Genomic DNA, 21608 nt, shown 5'->3' on the forward strand with positions numbered 1-21608 from the left:
CCGTGCCTTTCTCCATGGTTACTGTCATGAGCATGGTCATCCCTCTGGTTCCTCCGACTTCCTGAACAGTGGATCTGAAGGTTGGATGTAGTGTCCCTCAAAGGTGGTCTGTTGAGGCATGGCCCCCAGGGTAATGCTCTTAGGTGGTGGAACCTTGGAAAGTAGAGGACTAGTGGTGGTCCTGGGGTCACGGGGACAGACTCTCAGAAGGGTCTGCAGGACCCTGGTCTCTTTCTCTTCCTCTGCTCCCGGGCTTGCGGCATAAGCAATGGGTTGACTTATGCTCCTGCTATGGGTGACGGTGACATGCTGCCTTCAGCTGAGGTCCAGTTCAATAGACTACCCAATTTCATAATGAAATCCAACAAAAGAGCCGCTTTTGAGGCTACTCTATATTAGCTTATCACTTGGAACCTCCAAAAACTGTGAACCAGAATAAACTTGTTTTACTTACTAGGTAACTTGTTTCAGTAGCATGAGGCTAACCAAGACAGCTTGGTTTCTGGTCCCAAGTCACTACTGGATTTGACAAAAGTGCCAACGTTTACAAAAGAGGCAGGCCGTGTGTGTGTGTGTGTGTGTGTGTGTGTGTGTGTGTGTGTGTGTGTGTGTATGTGTGTGTGTACATATGTGTGTGTATGTACATATGTGTGTGTGTATGTACATATGTGTGTGTGTACGTGTGTGTGTGTACATATGTGTGTGTGTGTGTACATATGTGTGTGTGTGTGTACGTGTGTGTGTGTGTGTGTGTGTGTGTGTGTGTGTGTGTGTGGTCACTAAGCCAGGCAATTGTGGCTTCAGCATCCTGGATTGAAAGGTCAACAGACAGTCCTGAGACCACATTGGAGCACGCCTACAGGATCAAGGACACATAAAAACAAACAGAACAACAAAACACAAGTCACTGTACTCCTTCCAATAATTTTTTGGTTTTTAATATCAATTGATGTTTTAAAAAATACAGAGGTGTTTGACACAGAATAGCACCATTGTGTAGGACACAGAGTTCCTGCGACCAGCATCTGTAGGGGGTCCTCTGGCTGGGCTGGGAGCAGTCACTCAGGGGGCGTTTGACACACACCAGTTAGTTCCTGCCTCTGCCTTGACCCAAAGGTCTTACAGGAAGACAATAAATAAATAGAACACCGAGATTTTTATTTTGCAGTCTGCCCAGTGAGGTCTCTTAGAAACAGGAGAATAGTCCGAACTGTGAGGGTGGGAATGAGCGGCCATCAGGTCAGGTCAGCCGTTCAGTGATGATCCTAGAGTGACTGGGGTTGGAAAAGTACTTGGTCCTTTGGGTTCGCAATGGATTGTGTTGTTTTTGGGGTTCGGGGGGTCTTACAAGAAGCAGACAGGCCCTATGTCCACACCAAATTCCTGTTCAGGCCCTCCTATGTCCATGGGTGCAATGTCAAACAATGGGCAGGCGTGACGTCTTCTGGGACCGGTACTCGATGACAGTCTTGCCCCACTTACCAGTGTGTTTCTAGGGAGAAAGGGGGGAGATGCTATTCAGTTGATGTCTTACAACAAGGGCCAGTTTTCCAGGACCCCCAAACTAAGCAGCCACAAAACGGGAACTATACACGGTGGCTCACTAGGCTTTGTCTTGGCTTGCCCAAGTCCTCTCCTCATCAATTATTTCCCTAATGGCAGAGCCCTCCTCTATTTCCCTCTTATCCCATCTCCATAAAGGGCTCCCCACCTGTGATAACCTCTTATTATAGATAAGCTCATAAGCTTTATATGAATACTTCCGTAAGAGCCAGCGAGCATGCCTGTATTTCCTCTAAGTAAGGATGTGGGCAAGCCAATACCAATATATGCCCCCCCCCACCTGTCATTCATCTCATTTCCTCACAGACCCCCTTGACTCAAGCTTCTGGTGAATCCTATCACTCTGGGAGCATGACACTTGTCATAGCCCCACCTCAGCCCCACTCACCGTGCAGCCATCCTTCAGGGCAGTGTACGTGAACCTGCTGTTGCCCTCAGCCCTCATCTCTACATCGTTGGAACCCTGGATGAGCAAGGCCTTCTTGAGATTGCCAGCTGCTTCGTCCAGGTAGGCGACGCTGTTCTTGCAGTGGTAAGTAATGTTCTGGGAGCCCTCAGTGGACAGTAGACGAAGGAAGGTCATCTGGACGTTAGCAGTGTTGGGAGCCAGGTTGCCATCCCGTAGCTGAACTGTAGGCAGAGGGGCCAGGGTATGAGATCCAAGGGCTGGCACTTGGTAGCATCAGAGGCTAATGGTGCCTCCAACTGTTAGGGGCTCGGAGCATCTGTCAGCGGGTGTGGAACAAGCTCAGAGGACATCTTCTCTAGCTCTAATGGAGAAGATACTTTTTCCTCTTTCCTTTTTCTAAAGCCCGAAGGATCATGGGTAGAGAATGTGGGGAAGGGGCTAAAAGCAGATGTGAGGGACCAGCTGGGCCTAGAGCACCCAGGCACTCACGTGGAAGCCACCATTCATAGTCTCTCCAAACCAGACGTGCTTCTTCTCCTTGCTCTTGCTGCTCCACCAGTTCTTCCGAGGCACGCTCGCTGATTGGGGTAGACACAAGTCTCGCCTGTCTCCATGTTGCAGAAAACTTTCATAGCGTCCAAGTGCAGCCCTGGTTGGGGTCAATCCAGTAGTCTCCTGCAGGGGAAAGAGACAGCGTCCATCAGACTCATACTCAAACCTGAGGGCAGGCGGCTGTTTAGAGGCAGAGAGCCTATTGGGAAACTAGGTCCAGGGGGATTTACATGTGGCTTACACGGAGTCCGATAGAAGGACAAGTGGACAAAAAAAAAAAAAAAAAAAAAAAAAAAAAAAAAAAAAAAATCTGCATGAGAGAACTAATGCTGAGGAGGAGGGGTGTAGGCAAGGAAAAAGGGCAGAGGAGAGCTTGTCTGCTGGATCAGCCCTGCAGTCACTTCTGTCATGGTCATTCACCAGAAACCTTCCAGGTCTGATTCTGCCCTGCCCTGAGGTACAGTGGGGTTTGTGTGCCTGGCTGCTGACGGTAGCCACATGGGTGGGATGACTCCCATCTCTCTGGAGGCATGTACTTCAGGCTCACCGCTCTTCCACTCTGGGTGGCAGAGTTTCAGGTCTTGGCAGGTGCGAGCAGGATTCTTGCGGGAGCCATCGGGGCTTCGGATGCTCTCGATCTGGTTTATTCAGTGACTTGAGTGTGGCATCCACTTCAACGTCGTGCTGTCTCAGGGTACTGGATGCCTCATCTGCCCGCATGTACTGCAGGGATCAGGGCCCTTCTCTCTCTGGCCTAAGCCAGCAAAGGCTGACATGTCAATGCCAGGACCAGGAGGACCTGGAGGGCCAGGGGGACCAGGATTTCCAGGAGGACCCTGCAATAGGAAATAGAGATGTCAGTCAGGAAGCATGGGGATGAGACCCCCCCACCCCCGCTCCATCTGCTGGAAGTATCTCAGTGCATCCTCTTCCTATTCCTGTGGCGGGGACCAAGAAAACCACAGCATCTTCCCCACTTCCTCCCTGACCCTTCTGTTTCTCAGAACCTGTTGTGAGCTCTGTGACCCCCCCCCCAAAGGGCCCTCAGCCTATAGGATGGTGTATTCTAAGCACCTATAACATGCAGGAACACTTGGGATGCCAGGGAGGGGTCAGGAGACTTACAGCAGGGCCAGTTTCGCCAGAACGTCCACGGGGACCTGGAGGTCCGATGGGGCCAGGGATTCATTAGAGCCATCTTTGCCAGAGGGGACCAACGGGGCCAGGTGGACCCTGAAGGCCGAGAGAGAGGAGATGGTGAGAAAACAGTGTCTGTCGCAGGGGCAGCTGCAGAGCAGCTACAGCTCTAAGAGATGGCTGTCATGGTGGTGCTAGTCACGCCACTCGCCTCCAACTCTCCACATTGCTCGGCCATACTCTCTAAATCCATCTCCGCTTGGCCAAGGACCCACAGATTGGTTCTATGTCTCTATGAACCTCCTAAGTCATGTTTACAACATTATTTTTTCATCAGGTTTGTCTTCCAGCCACCGTAACCTCAGATGCTTATGTCTATAGTCACTGCAAGAAAGTCCTCCTTTTCTCAGGGTACCTCCTGAGTGAGGACCGCTAAGCCCGAGGCTCCTTGCAGAAGCAATGCTTACCCCCATCCATCCCCTGGATGAGGCCTTGGCCCACCCGGCAGAAAAGCTCACTCCATCCCCCTAAACCATCTATCTCACTTACTCTAGGGCCAGAAGGACCAGCAGGGCCAGAAGCACCCTGATCTCCGGAAGGACCCTGTGGAAAAGAAGAAAATAGTAGAGGTCAACACAGTTGGGTATAGAAATACATCTCCTTCGAATGGGAGGCAAACACACACCCCTTTGCCCCTCCTCCTCCTCCTACTCTTCTACCTGCTAAGAGAACCCAGGGGCTTTGAAGAAAGGCCCCAAGCTTTTTGGGTAGCAAGGGAAGGCCGTGGGCCTGAAAAGTGGGAGGTCTTTCTTGGGCAGCCTCTGTAGAAATTCAGTGACACCCACCGGAGGGCCAGGCAGACCCTGCAGACCAGTGAAACCTCGGTGTCCCTTCAGTCCCCTCTCGCCAGGCTCTCCAGATTCTCCTTTGTCACCTCGGGGGCCCTGCGGACCCTATGAACAAGAAACACACCGATTTGGTCAAGTGTGGTCCAATATGTGTCTCATCTGAGACCCGGTGTGGCCCCCTTCTCTGAGGGGGACAGTGCAGGATGCTCCAATACTTACTGGGATTCCACGGGCTCCAGCAGGTCCCGAGGGGCCCATAGGACCTTGTGCACCCTGTGAGGAGAGAGAGCGAGAACAGCATCAGGGAGCAGTCAGGGCAGGAAGTCACTCTCCAAATCCATGGGCTACCTCCAGATGCTCAAAACAGGGAAAACAAACATTGAACACCCCCCTGACACTTGGTCACCCTCTTCATCGCGCCACCTCAGAGCTCAGGGTACTCACAGACTCTCCTCGGTCCCCTTGTTTGCCAGTTGGGCCAGCAGGGCCAGGGGAACCTGGGGGCCCAGGAGCTCCAGGGGCGCCCAGTGCGCCTGTCTCACCACGATCACCCTACAGAAACAAAGTATCAGATTCAGCAAAGAACATCCCAGAAGAAGTGAGGAGAGAACCGTTGTTACACAATGCAGTCCCGTGACCCTCCACCCCCACCCCCATGCCAGAACAGACACCAGTCACTCACCTTGACTCCAGCTGCACCATCTCTGCCAGGGGGTCCATCAGCACCAGGGCTGCCCTGGACACGGGACAAGGGATTCACTTAGAGCCACCACTCTCTATTTGCTCTCTCACTCCGGTCGAAGTGTAGACCTGTTCACTTCCGCCCAACTGAGACTTCAGGGCTAACACATCCTCTGAGCTTCCACCCACCCAGTCCTGGTCTCTCTCTGCATCCTTCCCTCAAGATCCTCCCTCCAAACCAAGGTCTTGGGCTCACCTCTCGTCCAGGTTCACCTGCAGGCCCTGTCAGGCCAGGAGGCCCCACAGGACCAGGAGGACCTCTGTCTCCAGATGCACCAGGTGCCCCCTGCTTGCCAGGCTCACCCTGAAGGGATTTAGACAAGGGCCATGATGTTAAGCATGCCTGCCAGGGCTCCACCCCCTTCTTCAGTGGATACAGCAAAGGGATGTTTCCAAGGGTGCTGAGGGTACCGAGGGAAGGAAGGCTTAGGGTACCGCTGCAGCCAAAGCACTTGGCTAAAAGCTCTGAGCCTGAGCCAGGCTTGGCCTAGCAAGGATGAAGGATAAAGTGTCCTCCACTCACCGATGGGCCAGGAAGGCCAGGGAATCCTCTTTCACCACGCTGTCCAGGCAGACCAACAATGCCCCTTTGACCAGCCAGCCCCTGGGGACCTGGGGGACCATCAGAGCCCTAGGAGGAGAAGAAAAGAGCTGACACGGAGGTTTGGCCTGGCTGTGACTCTTCCCACCTGCCTTGTCCATCCTATACAGCTCCCTTCCCACATCTCCTACAGCCCCGCGCCTTCCTCCCGGTGTTCAGAGGGGCCCATGGGCCTGGTGGGACACTTACAGAAGGACCATCATTTCCAGGCTCGCCTTTATCACCGGGAGCTCCAGCAGGACCTTGAAGTCCAGGGTCACCAGCTCTGCCAGGGGGACCAGTGTCTCCTCGAGCACCTTTGGGACCATCTTTTCCAGCAGGACCAGGGGGGCCAGCAGGTCCAGGGTTACCCTAGGAGAAGCAAACACGGAGAGTATTTGATAACTTGTCACCGGCTTCACCCAAGTTACTGAAGCCACTGTAGCCTTGGGGGAGCAAGGCATTGCAAACTGCTAGCTCTGTTCTCCTCTCCCTTGTGTGAGAGCCCTGGGGAGCCAGCTGTGGCCCCATCACCCATGCTGTGGCTCTATCACCCGTGCTGTGGCTCCATCACCTATGCTGTGGCTCCATCACCCATGCTATGGCTCCATTACCCATGCTGTGGCTCCATCACCCATGCTTTGCCTTTCCCCCATGTGGGAATTTCTCTTGGTGGCTCGGCTTCCTCCTCTATCATACAGATTCCTCCAGAATCAGCTCCAACCTTGCCCCTCTGATCTGAGCTTTCTGTTCACCCAGTACCTCTTCTTCCACACAGAATTGATGTGTGGAATTTTTCCTCATCTCCTCTCACTGAAGCCCCCCCCCCCAATGATCTGGTCTGGGGCTCATGGGCTTTTTTTTTTTAATAGTGTGTGGATGTAGGTGCATTGAACAACCTTGGAGCCATGTCCCACAGGAAGGGCATCATGCCAACTCTTCGAGCATACCAAGTCTGAGGGTAAAAGCAAGCCATACAGGAAGGCTGGGTGCTCCCCGTTCACTCCCAGCTGACAGTGACCAGTCAGCATGGTAGGTATGAAGAAAAGTCAGGGCCATAGGGAGCTCTTATTGACCCCTATGTTTGGTGGACTGCTCTAGAAGGTTCTGACCCTATCCGGGTCTCCCATGCCAGAAGTAAAGTAGATCTAACCAGGAATGACACTTACGTTCGAGCCTGGGGGTCCAACGCGGCCAGCAGCTCCAGGGAATCCAGTGGCTCCCTATGGGCACCGGGAGGGGGGAGGGGGGAAAGAAAGGCCCTGAATACTTCAGGTTCTTAGCAAGGGAGGAGAGTCAAGTTGGCAGGACAGAGAGTATGCCTCAGAGATGGGGAGTCAAGAGAGGGCCGGGGGCTGCAAAGCAGGAAGTGAGTAGCTAGAGGGAAAGGAGGGTCCCCACTGCACCTGGCCGTATAATCAGGCATGGGGCAGGGGGTAGGGGGTGCGTCCAGCCTTCAGGGAGCTAAGTGGCAGAGCTGAGGGCTGGGAGGGGATTCTAGGGTGACTATGCACACAGCAGAGGTGTCCTCTCTCCGCAGGATGGGCTTAGCCTGTGCATGTTTAAGGCTGTGGAGGGTGGGAGTGAAGACTCTTGACCCTCACCCACTGAACAAGTCATTTGGGGGGGATTGATTCACTCACCGGGGGCCTTGGGCACCTCGGGCTCCCTTAGGACCAGTCACTCCAGTAGGACCCTGGGAAGGAAAGAAGACAGCGATGAAGTCTGGTGGTCCTGGGGAGGGCAGCAAGCATCTGTCTGAACTTTAATATAGGACACCTGAGGGCCAGGCTGTCAGAGCAGAGCGTCCCAACACTAGGACCCTGTGCAAAGCTATCATGGGCAGTTCTAAGTGCCTCACCACTGGAGACTGCAAGTCTTCTACAAAGACGACCCCAAGGTCTCACCTCCTAGGAAACCTGCTCTCTCTGCTCATCAAGGAGACCAAGCACTTTGCTTTGGCCATCTGTGGTCGGGGGCACAGCTATCCTCAGTGCAAGTGACCTAACACCCCATCTGTGTGCCTCATGCACCAGAACCTAGCAGAAGCTCCTCCTACACTGCTGACACCCCACCAGGTTCCCAGTTAGGCTCCGCCTGTGTGATCTACAGGGCCCTCCTCCTCTCCTGGCCGGCAGTGATGCTCACCTGTGGTCCAGGGGCTCCAGAGGGGCCTTGGGGGCCGGGGGCACCAGCATTTCCTTTCTGTCCAGCTTCTCCTTGATCACCCTTGGGGCCAGGCTGGCCATCAGCACCCTGTCAGAGGAAGAAGGGACAGATGAAACGACAAGCAAGCTGACTGCTCCAGATTCTGCCAACCGGTTCTGAGAGTACACAGCCATGTGTCTGCCTTGTGTCTGGAAACTGGGTTTAAGACAGGGTTGTTCCGTTGCTATGGAAATGTGAAAGAATGGGAGGAAGTTCATCTTTCCCTTTATTGCCCTCTTGCTCTCCTTCCCTCTGTCCCCCACCAGAAGATGCCCTTGAGACCCGGGTGTGGAGCCAGACGGCATGGGAGTAGGGTAGACAGAGATACTCACGGGAGGCCCAGCGAATCCAGCAGGTCCAGGTGGCCCAGTCTCTCCACGTTCACCCTGTGAGAGGACCAGGAGGTGTCAGGCCCTGTTGCCTGCCTCTATGCTCTCCTCAGGGTCAGAGTCTACTGCCCACCCAGCTTGTGTCCACCCACCCCCCGCCCAGAGAGAAGGCATCTGAGTGACCTGAGTCCCAGGGACCCAGAACAGAAGCCTCAGCTCAAAGGTCCTGAGCACTGACCATGCCTGGACCTGTGTGACCCTTCCCTTTCCTCGCACCCTAGCCCCAAAGCACAGGACCAGGCTGAAAGGCTCTGTTGGCTTCCTCACTTTTGGGGTCGAGGAGAGCGTGATTCAGAGGAATACACTCACCGGAGCACCACGAGCACCAGTACTTCCTGTAGGGCCGGGAGGTCCCACTTCTCCCTAGGAGTGGGGAAAACAGGAATCAGAGTGGGCCCTGAGGACCCGAGTGTACCTAGGAATCTCTGATGTTGGCAAGGGAATTCTGGGTCCATAGACCTCACTCTACATCCAGCTTTCTTCTAGTCCCAGCCATCCCATCTGTCTCTTCAAGGCCTAGGCTGGGGACACTTTCTACCAGGCAGCGGCCCCACCCTACAGGCCCCACAAGTCACACGCTAATAGGGCCTCCCACCCTTCAATCTTGCCGCCATTGTGGGAAGATGATGGCAGGTGGGTAAGATTTGGCTGTGTCTGGTGGGAGGTAAGAGGGGACGGCATTCTGGGGGAGGTGGACAGACAGAGGAAGGTCAGCCACAACTCACCTTTTCGCCATTAGCACCTGCTGGACCTGGGGGGCCGATGGGCCCAGTCAGACCCTGGAGGGAGAAAGGTAGAGAAAATGAGGTAGACAGAGTCAGGCCAGTATCACGAGGTTCCTCAGGGATTCTGGGAGCCCCGAACCCAATAGACTTTGATGTACCCTCCCATGGTCTCAGAGCCCACACTCACTGTCTGGTCCCCAGGTCTAAAACCAAAGTCCCCTAGTTTCTCAACTCCTTTTCTGAGTGCTAGAGGCTCATGGGAAATGCCTGTATCTGTACCATCCCAGCTCCTGAGTCCAACAACTAGCATTCACTTACCTCGTCCACGTCCTTTCCAGGAGCTCCCTCTGGCCTTTCTCACCAACATCGCCTGTGGGAGAGAAACCGGGTACTGTAGAGGATACTTCAAGAGCAGCTGCTAGTCAGCTCTCCTGGTGAAGGTTCGGACCCATCCCCTGCCTTGGAGGCCTTTTATATGGGCTTAGGACTGGCGACAAAGGGTAACAAGAGTTTGCTTGTGTTTGGTGGGGGCCTCCTCCTAGTTTCTGCAGAGAATGGCCAGGATCCTCGCTTTCAGAAGTACATGGAATGAGTTGAGGGGATAAGTGAGCAGCTGTGGCTTCGAGGGGAGGCCCGGACTTACTCTGTCTCCCTGGGCCCAGCGATACCAGCTGCTCCCCTCTCACCAGGCAGTCCCTGGAGACCTGGAGGGCCCTAGCCCCAGGAGGGCCATCTGGGCCAGTGCAACCCTAGGAGGAAGACAAGAGGAATCTGTAGTGAGCAATACCCTCTCTCACGGCCCGATTGTGTGCAGCCTGGGAAACCAATGTTCCAAACCTCTGCTCTTTCCTATTTTCTTCCCCTTTAAATTCCCTCCCCAGCGCCACTGCCCTCCTAAGCCTCCTTCCTTCCGTGCTCCCTCTCCTCCTGCTCTCCCTTCAGTGAGCTCCCCTAGTGCTGGATGGATGAGCCTGCAGGACTTGGCCTCACTTACTTTGGGACCATCAGTACCAGGAGTGCCAGGGAGGCCAAGGGCACCCTGGAGGCCCTGAGCACCGGGAGAAGCCACGTTCACCTGGGAAACCTCGCTCACCCTGTGGAAGAGACACCAGGCAGGAATCAGGCAAAAGTGATGGGGAGATGGGATTGGGGGGGGAGGGGAGGGGTGGTCCCCAAGAACCCAGGCAGGCTGCAGTGCTGGGAGACATGGCAAAACTGAATGGAGAGAAAGCAGACCCAAGGAGACACTAGTGCGGAGGGGCAGGACACTCACCCTGGGACCCACAAGGCCAGGAGTTCCAGCTTCACCAGGAATACCCTAGAGAAGAAAAAGGATGTAAGAGTGATGGTGCCGGCTCTGGACCCCAGAACCCGCCCCTCCCCCACACACACAGTGGCAGAAACGTGTGTACAGGAGGGCTGAGCTGAAACTGTTGTCTGGAGAACTGGGAATCAGGTCTGGGACATTCCCAGGCTTCATGGGGCTCTCATGTACCCTTTCTTCCTTGTCACCTGGACATCTACTCCATACTCACCTGGTCACCTTGTTTTCCACCGTCACCTGGGGACCAGGAGGTCCAGGAAGTCCCTAGAAGCCAAAGTGGCATGGATTAGTCAAAAGATAAGTTTTCTCCTGCCCGCCAGGAAGGCACAGCACAAGGAAGAGATAGCAATTAGGGCAGGTAAGGACAGCCTCACCCTCTGGCACCCCATGAGAGGGGTAGGCCTGCTACCCATAATGCCTGCAGAGAGCTCCAGCATGGGAAGGGAATTGCATCCAGCCACCTACCTGGAACCCCTGATGGTCCAGAGCACCCTGCCTCTCCTCGTTCACCAGCAGGTCCCTGGGAGAAGAAAAAGGTGAGCCAAGCAGGAATTTGGAGAGCCCGAGGCCCTGGGCATGGGTTAGAAGCCTTCTTGCATTGACCAGCCAATGGGTGGCTGGGTACTTTTTCCTCCTGCATTGGCTAGCCAATGGGTGGCTGGGTACTTTCTTCTCCTCCTGCATTGGCCAGCCAATGGGTGGCTGGGTACTTCTTCTCCTCCTGCATTGGCCAGCCAATGGGTGGCTGGGTACTTCTCCTCCTGCATTGGCCAGCCAATGGGTGGCTGGGTACTTCTCCTCCTGCATTGGCCAGCCAAGGGGTGGCTGGGTACTTCTCCTCCTGCATTTGGCCAGCCAATGGGTGGCTGGTACTTCTCCTCCTGCATTGGCCAGCCAATGGGTGGCTGGGTACTTCTCCTCCATCATCTACCTACACTACCTACATGGCCTCCTAGGACACACTCTCCATCTGGGGATGGCTTAGCCACCTCCATCACTCAGTGGATCTAAGGTTCCTTGTTTTAGCTCCCACAAGACCATCAGGAGGAACTGGGTAGGTACTTACACTGGGGCCAGTGGTCCTGCAGCTCCTGTCTCACCATCTTTGCCAGGAAGGCCCTACGGGGCAGAGGAAAAGGAGTTGTGACACTTATGTCTGCAAGTGTATTTTTTGGGTCAGGGGTTTTCAGATCAACAAGGACCATTTCATTCAGGCTCGCTGCTCTTCCTCGCTGCACCCACCATTTCACTTCAGCCTTCTTTACATAGACATCTTCCTCAGTATCCAAGCCTTGCCCCTGAAACCCCTCAGCTGCCAGCAGAGTCCCTGGCTGGATCCCAGAAGGCACAACCTAACATGTGCTCGGCCATAGGAATGAGCTCTTGCTAACCAGGGATATGAAGCTCATGTCTGGAGGGTCGCACCTCCTGCTCATCTTAGGAATCCCACCAACACCGAGCCACAGGCACTTACTCTCAGACCAGGAGCACCAGGCAGTCCCTTCTCACCAGCTTTGCCAGCCTCGCCCTGAAGAAAGGAGAGAGAAGACCAGGAGTTGGATGGAGTGGGGCGGGGTAGGCTGAGGAGCCTGGGCCTTGAAGCCCCATTCTGGTCAACAGCAGAAGGTAAGATCGAACATCAGCCCCTCCTCTTACACTCAGGGGCTATAAAATGTGACAGTGGTGACATCCTAGGGTTTTAAGGCACCCAAGTCTCCCCCAAGTCATGTGCATTCCTTGCAGGACACGGAGGACAGAGCTGTCCATGACAATGAGAGGCCACTGGTCACCTGCCTTGGGTTAACTCTTGTTCAGGACCCAGCCCTTTCTCCAAGTAGAAAAAGATGAAGGAAATGAGAGAGTAAACTGTTACTTACGTTGGCACCTTTGGGGCCAGGGAAACCCATGACACCAGGCTGCCCACGAGCTCCCTGAGGACCAGGAGGTCCAGGGCGACCGTCTTCACCAGGGGTTCCCTGAAAGACAGGATGCCGTTCTCAGAACATAGTCCCTTGGCTGTATTACTCCATCAATATCGGACTAAGTAAGTGCCTCTGTGAGGCAGGCACAGAACAAAGAGCCAGCACATGGACATGCAATCTAGGTTGACCAACCCACAACACGGACCCATCTACAGGAGATTCCCCTGCCTCAGAAGTTTTCCCTGAACCTCTAATCCTTGTCACCACTCCTCCTCTTGGAAGGTACCCAGATGCTGTGTGGTGTGTGTGTGTTACATGGTCCATAAAGCCCACCATCTACCTCTCACCCCATTCTCAAACGTGCAAAATCCTAGGCTGCCTTCACCCAAACTCCCGTCTCTCTTCCCATCATCTCCTGAGGGATGTCCCCTGTTCTTCCCAGGACCCTCATCGAGGGTGGCACACTTACAGAAGGACCAACTTTGCCTTGAGGGCCAGCATCACCGGAAGACCGTAAGACCCTTTGGTGGGAGAGAGAAGAGAATGATATCAGTCAAGGGCTCCAAACCTCCTAATCCTGATAAAGAGCTTAAGAGGATGCTGGTGGAAGGATGCTCGCAGGGAGGGGAGGGTGTAACATCCAAAACCAGGACAATGGTAGTGCTCGCCTCCTTACCCCGGGCTCCAGGAAGACCAGGTTCTCCAGGACGGCCAGGGTCAACCATTGGCTCCCTTGGGACCAGCCAGGCCACTGGGGCCTCGCTCTCCAGGGCAAACCCTACAGGAGGAGAGACAGAAAGTCAGTGGAATGCTTTGTAAGGGAGGAGGGGGAACAGGAGAGACCACGCCCCTCTTTCTGCACTCACCTTGGGACCTGCTAGACCATCTTGACCTGGGAAACCACGGTTGCCAGGAGCACCCTAGGGAGACGTAGGAAAGAGACAGAGGGTGAGGATGGCTGGCAGAGTCTCACAGGCTGCAAGGGACCCATACCACCCACTTCCCACCACTGTATCTGGGGTAGTAGTCACAGCCTGTTCCTGCCTCTCTAGGGAGAAGCTCACTGCTTTATGCCATCCTTGGGACAGAAGGCACAGGCAAGATAAGGATGCCTGTGCCCCTGGGGCTGGATGGGGAGGAGAAGAGCATGTTATCCGGCCGAAACAAAGAACCGTGGACAGGACACATGCGGCGGGAACCTCCTTGCCTACTTACTCTTTCTCCAGGGGGACCGATGGGCCCAGCACCCCCAGGTTCTCCTCGAGCACCTCGTTTGCCTTCTTCGCCAGCAGGGCCGGGGGCTCCTTGGGGCCCAGCAGGACCCTGATGACAAACACAAGACAAACAGGTTAAAGCTTTCACCTAGCCTTGGGAAAAGCGCCGGCCTGGTGTGCGGAGGAAGTGGCCTTGGGAGTGTGTCAGGGCTTGGGCAAGAGGGGCCTGATAGGACCAGCCGTGAGGAGCTGAAACAGCCCAGGAGAAGGGGATAGCTTGGAACTCAAGCTATTCAAGCTATCTCGCTCTTTCTCCAGGAACAACACAGGAGAGGGCCTGGAATGGGGAATGGCTGGGGAGGGGGCATGCAGTGGGGCAGAGGATACTCTCTGTGAGTCAGAGCTACAGTAAAGAAAAAAGACCTGAAGACAGATACTCACGGTCTCTCCCTTGGGGCCTGGTTCACCTTTGAAGCCAGCAATGCCAGGCTCACCCTAAATGAGAGAACGAGAAGTGCTCACACCAGCTTCCCTCCAAAGAATCCGCCTCCCCACTCCCCTCCCCACATGCACCCCCAGAAGCCTACTGCCGTGAGCAGGAGGGCCCAGGAACAAAAGGGGGCCTGTAGGTAGGACACGGGGACCATTTCAGGTTCTTACCGTCTGACCTTTGGGGCCCAGAGGACCAGTTGCACCTTGAGGACCAGGAGGGCCACGGGGCCCTGGGAAGCCAGGGGCACCAGCAATTCCAGGGGCTCCCTGTCAACCCAAGCAGAAAAGAGGTGAGTGAGGAGAGGAGGATGAAAAGGCTCTGAGATATCCTGAGGACACAGCCCAGGGCCGGTACTTACAGCAGATCCTTTGGCTCCGGGAATGCCGTCAGTCCCTGGGTTACCCTGATAAGAAGATGAGATTGCGGTAAAAATAATCAGCAAAGAACTGACCCAACCGTTGCGCCCATCAAGCCCCAGTCTAGGGGTCAGGGACAAGTGCTGTCCACTCCAGGCCATTCGTGGGACATCTCATGGTCTCATGGGGTGGACTACGGGTGGAGGTCAGTGGGAGGTGCTTGGCCAGCATGAAGCTTTAATGACTGGGACCCCCCAGGACTCCTTCAAGTGGCACATGCATTCAGGGGGGCCAAGGCCACAGATGTCATGCCTTCCAAGCCAAAGCGATGAACTTACAGAAGCGCCTGCGGGCCCAGGGGACCCAGGATTGCCAGACTCGCCACGGGGACCTTGGGCACCTTCAGGACCACGTGCACCGGTGGGACCAGCTTCACCCTGGGAAGAAAGTGGAAGGATGAAGGGAGGGGAGGGTAAGGGAGGGGAGGGGAGGAAAAGGGAGGGGAGAGGAGGGGCAGCAGCAATTCAGAGGCGGCTGTGTGCACAACTCTTGCACATGCCCATATACCTGTGAGTGAAGAGTCATGCTTACACAGGAGTCTGTCATGTCTGTTCCCACCCAACCAAGCAACATGGAGATTTGATATCCCACTCTGGCCTCCTCCACTCTGCACCTCGCTTCTGCCCTGTAAACCCCACACAACTACACAGACGCCTACTGGACTCCAGCAACAAGCAGCTCACTGGTCCTGTCAGCCTCTGTCAGAGAAGTCTTAGGGCCATGGGATGAGGCTGGTGGGCAGTCTCTTTCTTGTCCCCTCTTTTTGTTTTTTTCTCCAATTGAGGAACAAAAGCCAGAAGGGTGATTCCCCAGGCCCTCGGCCTTCTGTTTCCTCCAGAGTCTCAGCTCAGAAGGGGTTCCTTTCTGTCTGCCGGCTGGGACCCACTAAGTGATGAAAGCTGCTCCGGGCTGAGGCCTCAGCCTGTTTGAAGTACCAGGAAGCCAGGGCAGAAAGCAAGCTGGGACAGGCTCTGCTTTTCTCTAAGTGAACTAGCAGGCGTCCCTGTGTAAAAACTCTCTCTTTTTTATTTTTAATTTTATTCCTAAAAGTCACAGCTCCCTGTGATCTGGCTCTCTGGACTGGGGTCCCAGGGGAAGGCTGCTGACCTGGAGAGAGGTCAGAGCCTCCTCAGGTTTCTGCACACAGCATCGCTTTGGTAATTATTATTTTCTAAAGGTCAGGCCCCCTCACCTTCTGCCGTCCCTCCTCACAATGGGTCCCCTTCACTGGGCTCCCAGAGGCCTCAGACACTGTCTGGTTGCCATGGAAACCCCCAGGAGTGGAAAAGCAACCTGATGCCAGTGACACAGGGAGGCTCCTTATTCATTCCCAGGGACACTGGAATCCCTCCTGGGCTGCAGGGGCCTTCCCCTGAACTGGCTGGCCTCCCACTGGCCTCTATTAATCCTTGGAAGCACCACAAGAGCCCTCAAACCCCAAGAAGTAGAAATAGGAAGAGGCAGAGGGAAACACTGAATGGTCTCCTTGCCTCTGCACCCTCTACCCCTCTCCTTCCCCTTAAGCTCCTCTGGGTAGGTCAGCATTTGCACACCCCTAGGCTTGCCCTCGCCTTTCTCTCCCTGGTCGTCTCCCGTGCATCTCTAGCTTTGCCCATCTTTCTCTACAAGGTGAACCTCCAGCCTGTCATCAAACCATACTCTCTGTCAGTGAGAGAGACCCACAGAGGCTAGGGTGAGGAGACTCTTTAAAGGGAAGAAGTGACAAGGGAGCCTTAGCAAGGGCTATGGGGAAGAAAGAGTGTGTCTTTGACTGTCTGAGTTCCTCAGCTTGGCCAGCAGATCACGCACCTTGGCACCGGGAGCACCAGGGAAGCCAGGACCACCTGCAGGACCGACAGGACCCTGGCAAGAACAAGAAGATGGAGGGTGAACGCTGGATCTAAGCAGACACCCCAGATCAAACCCCTTCCTCGCTTTCGGTTGTTTTTGCCCATTGTGGCTAATAGAAACTGTCCCAACTACTGCACCAGAGAACTTCAGAGAGATGCCTCACCTTGCCTGGCGAGTCTCTGAGCCTACAAATCATAAGAAGCCACATGGCTTTGACCTCTCTCTTTGGAAGAAGAGACTGGGGGAGGGGAGCTGGGGAAGACAGGGCTGCAGGGTTACCAACATGCTGAAGGGACAGGCCACCTCCTTCCCTGATACTGAGGACAAGGGTAACCCCACAGACTTCAGGGCTGCTCCTTGAACGGCACAACTACTGTCACCTGCTAAAGATGAGAGGGACTTACTGGAGGTCCAGCAGGGCCCGGCTGGCCGTCGTTGCCCCGAGCTCCCTGTGAACAACAAAAAAAGGAGCTGATGTGAGCGGCATCCACAGATCCAGCCCACCTTTACATCAAGAGGAACACAGTGGTGCGGTGTCCCAGGCTGAGCATGCGTGACTGGAGGGACAGAGGGCAGGGGGCGGGGCTCCTTCTCCTGACTGACGGAGCTTGGGTAACTTCTCAGCAGCCCTGTCACTTCTAAAACTTCAGCTAGGCCCCAAGTATCCCTGGCTTTAGGCCAAATGTTCGTGCAGAAAGACAGTGGACCGGGCAAAAGAAGACTGGCAGAGGCAAGGAAGGAGCTGCCCGGGTAGCCTTCCTTCCCTCCTCTGTGAACTCCAGGCAAACTCTGGCTCCTTCAGTACAGCAGAAATGGCCCCTAGGATGTTTCCTGTGGCCTAGGAAGGTGCTCCATGTTGAGGACAGGCCACTAGCCCTGGTTCACAAAGATGCCTGAGCTTGGATTTCCAAAAGCCTCAGCTTTGCCAAGCGGGACTTGCGCTTTGAGAGTTCACAAGTTTGGGGTGAAAAACCTCGAAGGTTTTTTTTTTTCCTCAAGTGCCTGTGAGGAATTCTCCCCTAACTCCTTGAGTCATTGTGTTGGGTACAGCCAGGCCTAGGATCTGGGCCCTGTTCTCAGCTTTCCTAACACTGCGGCCCTTGGCAGTGGGGGTCGCGACCCACAGGTTGAGAGCCAGTGGGCTTAAGGAAAACTTTCTGCAAGTCTCTGTCAGAAGTGTGAGGGAAGGATGTTCTGTGGTACCCAGTCTTCTTCCTGGTGTGAGCCATCTCTCCCCACAGGGCCTGACAGCCATTGGAAGTGGGGAGTGGGGAGTGGGGGGCAAGAGGCAGAGGGAATGCAGGGCCTGTTCTTCTGCAGCCCTTCCTGGCTGATCCAACTGCTCTGGAGAAACCCAAAAATGCCTTTTTCCCTCCAGGGGTCAGTGAGCAGAGAGCAGGGTGAGGGAGGTAGGGCCAGTCTCTAGATGCAGGCTTTACTGAAGGGAGGCTGGGGAGTTGCCTGTGTCTGAGGTCTGCATGGACACTTTCTAGGCTCAGAAAGCCTCTGGGAAGTCTCCCAGAGACCAGGGCAGACTGAGGAACGCCATCACCACCTGTGACACGCCCCCCTGCTGCCACCGCCAAAAAGGTGCAACACAATGCTGAGAATTTTAAGTCAAGTCTCATAATCGCACTGCCAGCATTTTCCACATGTGGACAAGTCTCATGCAGGAGAATGAAGAACTGGGACGTACTATGTCTAGGAAAGAGTGGGACAGTGCAAGAGGTGGGGGCGGGGGAGCTGTCTTCACCCAGTCCCAAATCTGCAGCTCTGGCTTCATTAAAAGCCTCAGACCTGCCTGACTCCACAGAGGCCCAGAGCCTCCTCCCCTCACCACGGGGCGCGGTGAGGCCCTTGGCCTGCTCTGGTTAACTATGCATGCGGGTCAAGGCTGCGGGTTTCACAGACCTGCACCTGAGGGGAGTTTGTGCCACCCAGATGCAAGGTCTGGAAGGCCACTGCAGGGAAGCTGATCTCAGGCCCTGCAAGGACCTAGGAGGAGGGGCCGCTGAGCTTGGCTAGCTGGGGTGAAGACCAATACATGTCTTTCATCAGGCATCACTCGCCCTGACCAAGCACCCACAAGGCCTCTCTATTGCCTGGGAGCCAAGCTAACCGCCTCCATCTGACACCTATGCCCCGCCCCCCCCCCCACATTAACTAGAGGCTCTAGAGGCCAGCAGAGCCTGGGACCTCAGTGCACAGTTTGCCTTAAGCTCTTTATTCTTTCTGGGCCTCGATTTCCTCATCTCTAAAATGGGAGTCCCAGCCAGGCGTGGTGGCGCACGCCTTTACTCCCAGCACTCGGTAGGCAGAGGCAGGCAGATCACTGTGAGTTCAAGGCCAGCCTGGTCTACAAAGTGAGTCCAAAGACAGCCAGGGCTACACAGAGAAATCCTGTCTCGAAACACCAAAATAAATAAATAATAAATCCGAGATTCAGCTTCACAGAATGAAGGGGAAGGTTAGAAAAAGTACAGCACGCCAGGTCATAAATCAAGGAAGGGCCACAAGGTGGAGGCCGCCCCTGTTGTATCGCTATTCACAGCAGCATCAAGGGTACTGTCATCGGAACTGAGTAAGAGGGCAGAGGAGAGGATAGCTTGGACAGCTACCACATCTAAGCCTGTTCCTGCCTGCTAACTGCACAGACTGGGAAGGAGTAGCGGTTACTAAAGGGTGACCTCAAGAATCCAGACAGCTGAGGCAAGCCTTGCTCTCACCACCCCACACTCCTGTAGCACTGCTCTCCTTCCACTCTGCAGGCCCCACCCCACCTGAAGATCAGGAATGGGGAAACTCGGGACGGAACCTTCTGGTATGATGACACTCCCTGAACCTCACCAAGTTGGGTTTTGTTGTTTCGTAGGAGTTGGATGGGAAGGGGTGTTGAGAAAGGTCTCACTGTATGGCCCAGGCTGGCCTCAAACTTGTGATTCCTCTGCCTCAGCTTCTCAGATACTAGGATCATAGGTATGCACTTTCTAGCCCAGTTTATCACTGAGTTGCTTTGAGGGTCAAGAGAAATATACTTTTGTAAACTGTAATGTGTTGAGCATATAGTGGAGACTATCTTTGAGGATTACTCACCGCAGCTCCAGCAGGGCCAGTCCGTCCTCTCTCACCAGGCAGGCCACGGGGACCCTGCAACACACACCAGGACAGTGTAAGCGTGAGCTGACACAATGGTGATGACTTCTTCTGGAGGGTCCTTCCCACCCACGGTGGCCCTCCTCCTGCCTCTTTGCACCAGGAAGCTCAGGAGAACACCCTGGTGGTGCTGTCTTGCCCCTGGGTCCTGGGCCTTCCTCCAGGCAGACCCATGTGTATTCCTGTTGTTGCCTGTGGTGAGCAGATGACTCCCCAGAAACATCGAAGGCAAACAGATTTTTTTTAAAAAACTGAAACATGGTTTCGGTGTGTCTAACAGTTCTTGTTTCCAGGAAGTGTGGGCGAAATTCCGAACAATCTGTCTACTGCAGGGTGGGTTTTGCTCTCGTACTCAGAAAATCTGCAAAGCCAGGTATCTGCTCTGCATGAGGGCATGAAGGAGATGTTGTTGTTTGCAGGATAACCTTGAGAGCATGGGGTGGCTTTCCGGTGGGTGACACCCATACTCACCATTGGGCCAGGGGAACCATTCTCCCCAGGGGAACCACTCTCGCCCTGGGGGAAAAAAAGAGACACAGCGTCAATGTTTGGAGTCCTAGCTTCTGGAAAATTCCCAGGTCAGTCATTGAATGAGCTGGCTGGTATGGCTGAGACATGCCAGCTTCAATTCTACGAGAGGCAATCCCCTTCCCGCCTCCGCCCCAAGCTTTAAGGCAAGATGCAGGCTTGGCTGGTCCCAACTATATTCTCACTCCCTTGACCCTTCAGCGTCTCCCTGACTGACATCACCTTTCGTCCCCTACCGGCAATCTCTGTGTGTTTTGTGGTCCTTACCTTCACACCTGGAGCGCCAGCTTCTCCCTTAGCACCATCCAGGCCTGGTAACCCTGGGAAACAAGAGAACGGTTCCATCACACATGTAGGAACCCACACAGGAGATAATGTGCATGCCCCAAAATGTTTTCTCTCCCAGTAGCTCCTGCCTTCCAACACCCTTACCCATGACACTTACCCTGTGACCTTTGACACCAGGAAGGCCTGGGGTTCCCGGGAATCCACGAGCACCCTGAGATGCAAAGAGGAGGTACTCAGGGGAAAGAAGAGACTGGGTGACGGCTGCTGAAGACTCAGCTCCCTTGGGACACCAATAAGAAGCAGACACCCAGACATCTTCATAGCTCCTTCAGCCAAACCCAGACCATCATCTCGTGATCATGCAAATATGATTGACAGCTCAAAGGCACAATATGTGCTGGTACCATCAGTGCCCAGTTTTAAATTGAGCTAATCAAACTGAGTGAAGTATATGGGCTGGAAAAACCTTGTGAGACTAGGAAAGGTAGGGCTTTACCTGAGGGCCCGGAAGGCCTCTCTCCCCAGATTTTCCGGGTTTTCCAGCTTCACCCTGAACAGAAAGAGAGGTGTCTCATTTTTTTCTTGGCAGTCCCATGAGCAAAACTCTGCTGCTGTGCATCTGCCTACCTGACCATCTTGACCATCCCCCTGCAGATGCAGATGTCCCCTCCCTGAATGCCTCTCCTGTATTGTGGTTTACCTTAGTCCTCCCTCCCTAACCCCTCAACTTTCCCAGCAAGCTTTTGCTGTCCTTCCCAGAGCTCTGTGGACTGGCCTGTGTGCCCTGACCTCAAGAGGCTTTACTGCGGGGATGCTGGTCATAACACCAGCTCAAGAAAGCCAGCTCTCATCTCTGCTTCCCCACCCCCCCACCCCCACCCCCATGCTCTGCAGACAGCCTGGCTCAGGCTGAGCTTTCCCACTTCATTTACAATTGAGGATGTGTTAGGGTGTTTACTGACCGATTCTCTCTTTGTTTTTTCTACTCTACGCCTTTGTGCCTTGCATTCTCCTCCCACCCCCCCCCCCCCCCCCGTCCCTTCTCTATTTCTCAATTTTTCTTCCCGAAATTAATGATGTTTTAAGTATACCCCCTCTCTTTGGATCTAAAACAGTCCCCAGGGACCTCGCAAGCTTAGTTGCAATTAGAATTTAGGACTGGCCAGTGGTGTTTCTCAGGAAGTCTCTCTACCCATAATCCCCAGCACACACTCTCCCTGGGGTATGGAGACTTCTGGGGTCCTACTCACATCACTCCAGGTTTTCC

General features: G+C 54.5%; 1 protein-coding gene and 1 pseudogene across 1 annotated transcript in view; one reads left to right on the plus strand and one right to left on the minus strand.

Annotated features, from left to right (window-relative positions):
* LOC127201610 (transmembrane protein 106C) overlaps nt 1–21608 on the plus strand; it is an 83306-nt gene that overhangs the window by 9449 nt on the left and 52249 nt on the right. The gene's annotated exons all lie outside the window — the stretch shown is intronic.
* LOC127201027 (collagen alpha-1(II) chain-like) lies at nt 1345–20985 on the minus strand (annotated as a pseudogene).

The sequence above is a fragment of the Acomys russatus genome, chromosome 17 (assembly GCF_903995435.1).
Source record: "Acomys russatus chromosome 17, mAcoRus1.1, whole genome shotgun sequence".
In the NCBI taxonomy this organism is placed as follows: domain Eukaryota; kingdom Metazoa; phylum Chordata; class Mammalia; order Rodentia; family Muridae; genus Acomys; species Acomys russatus.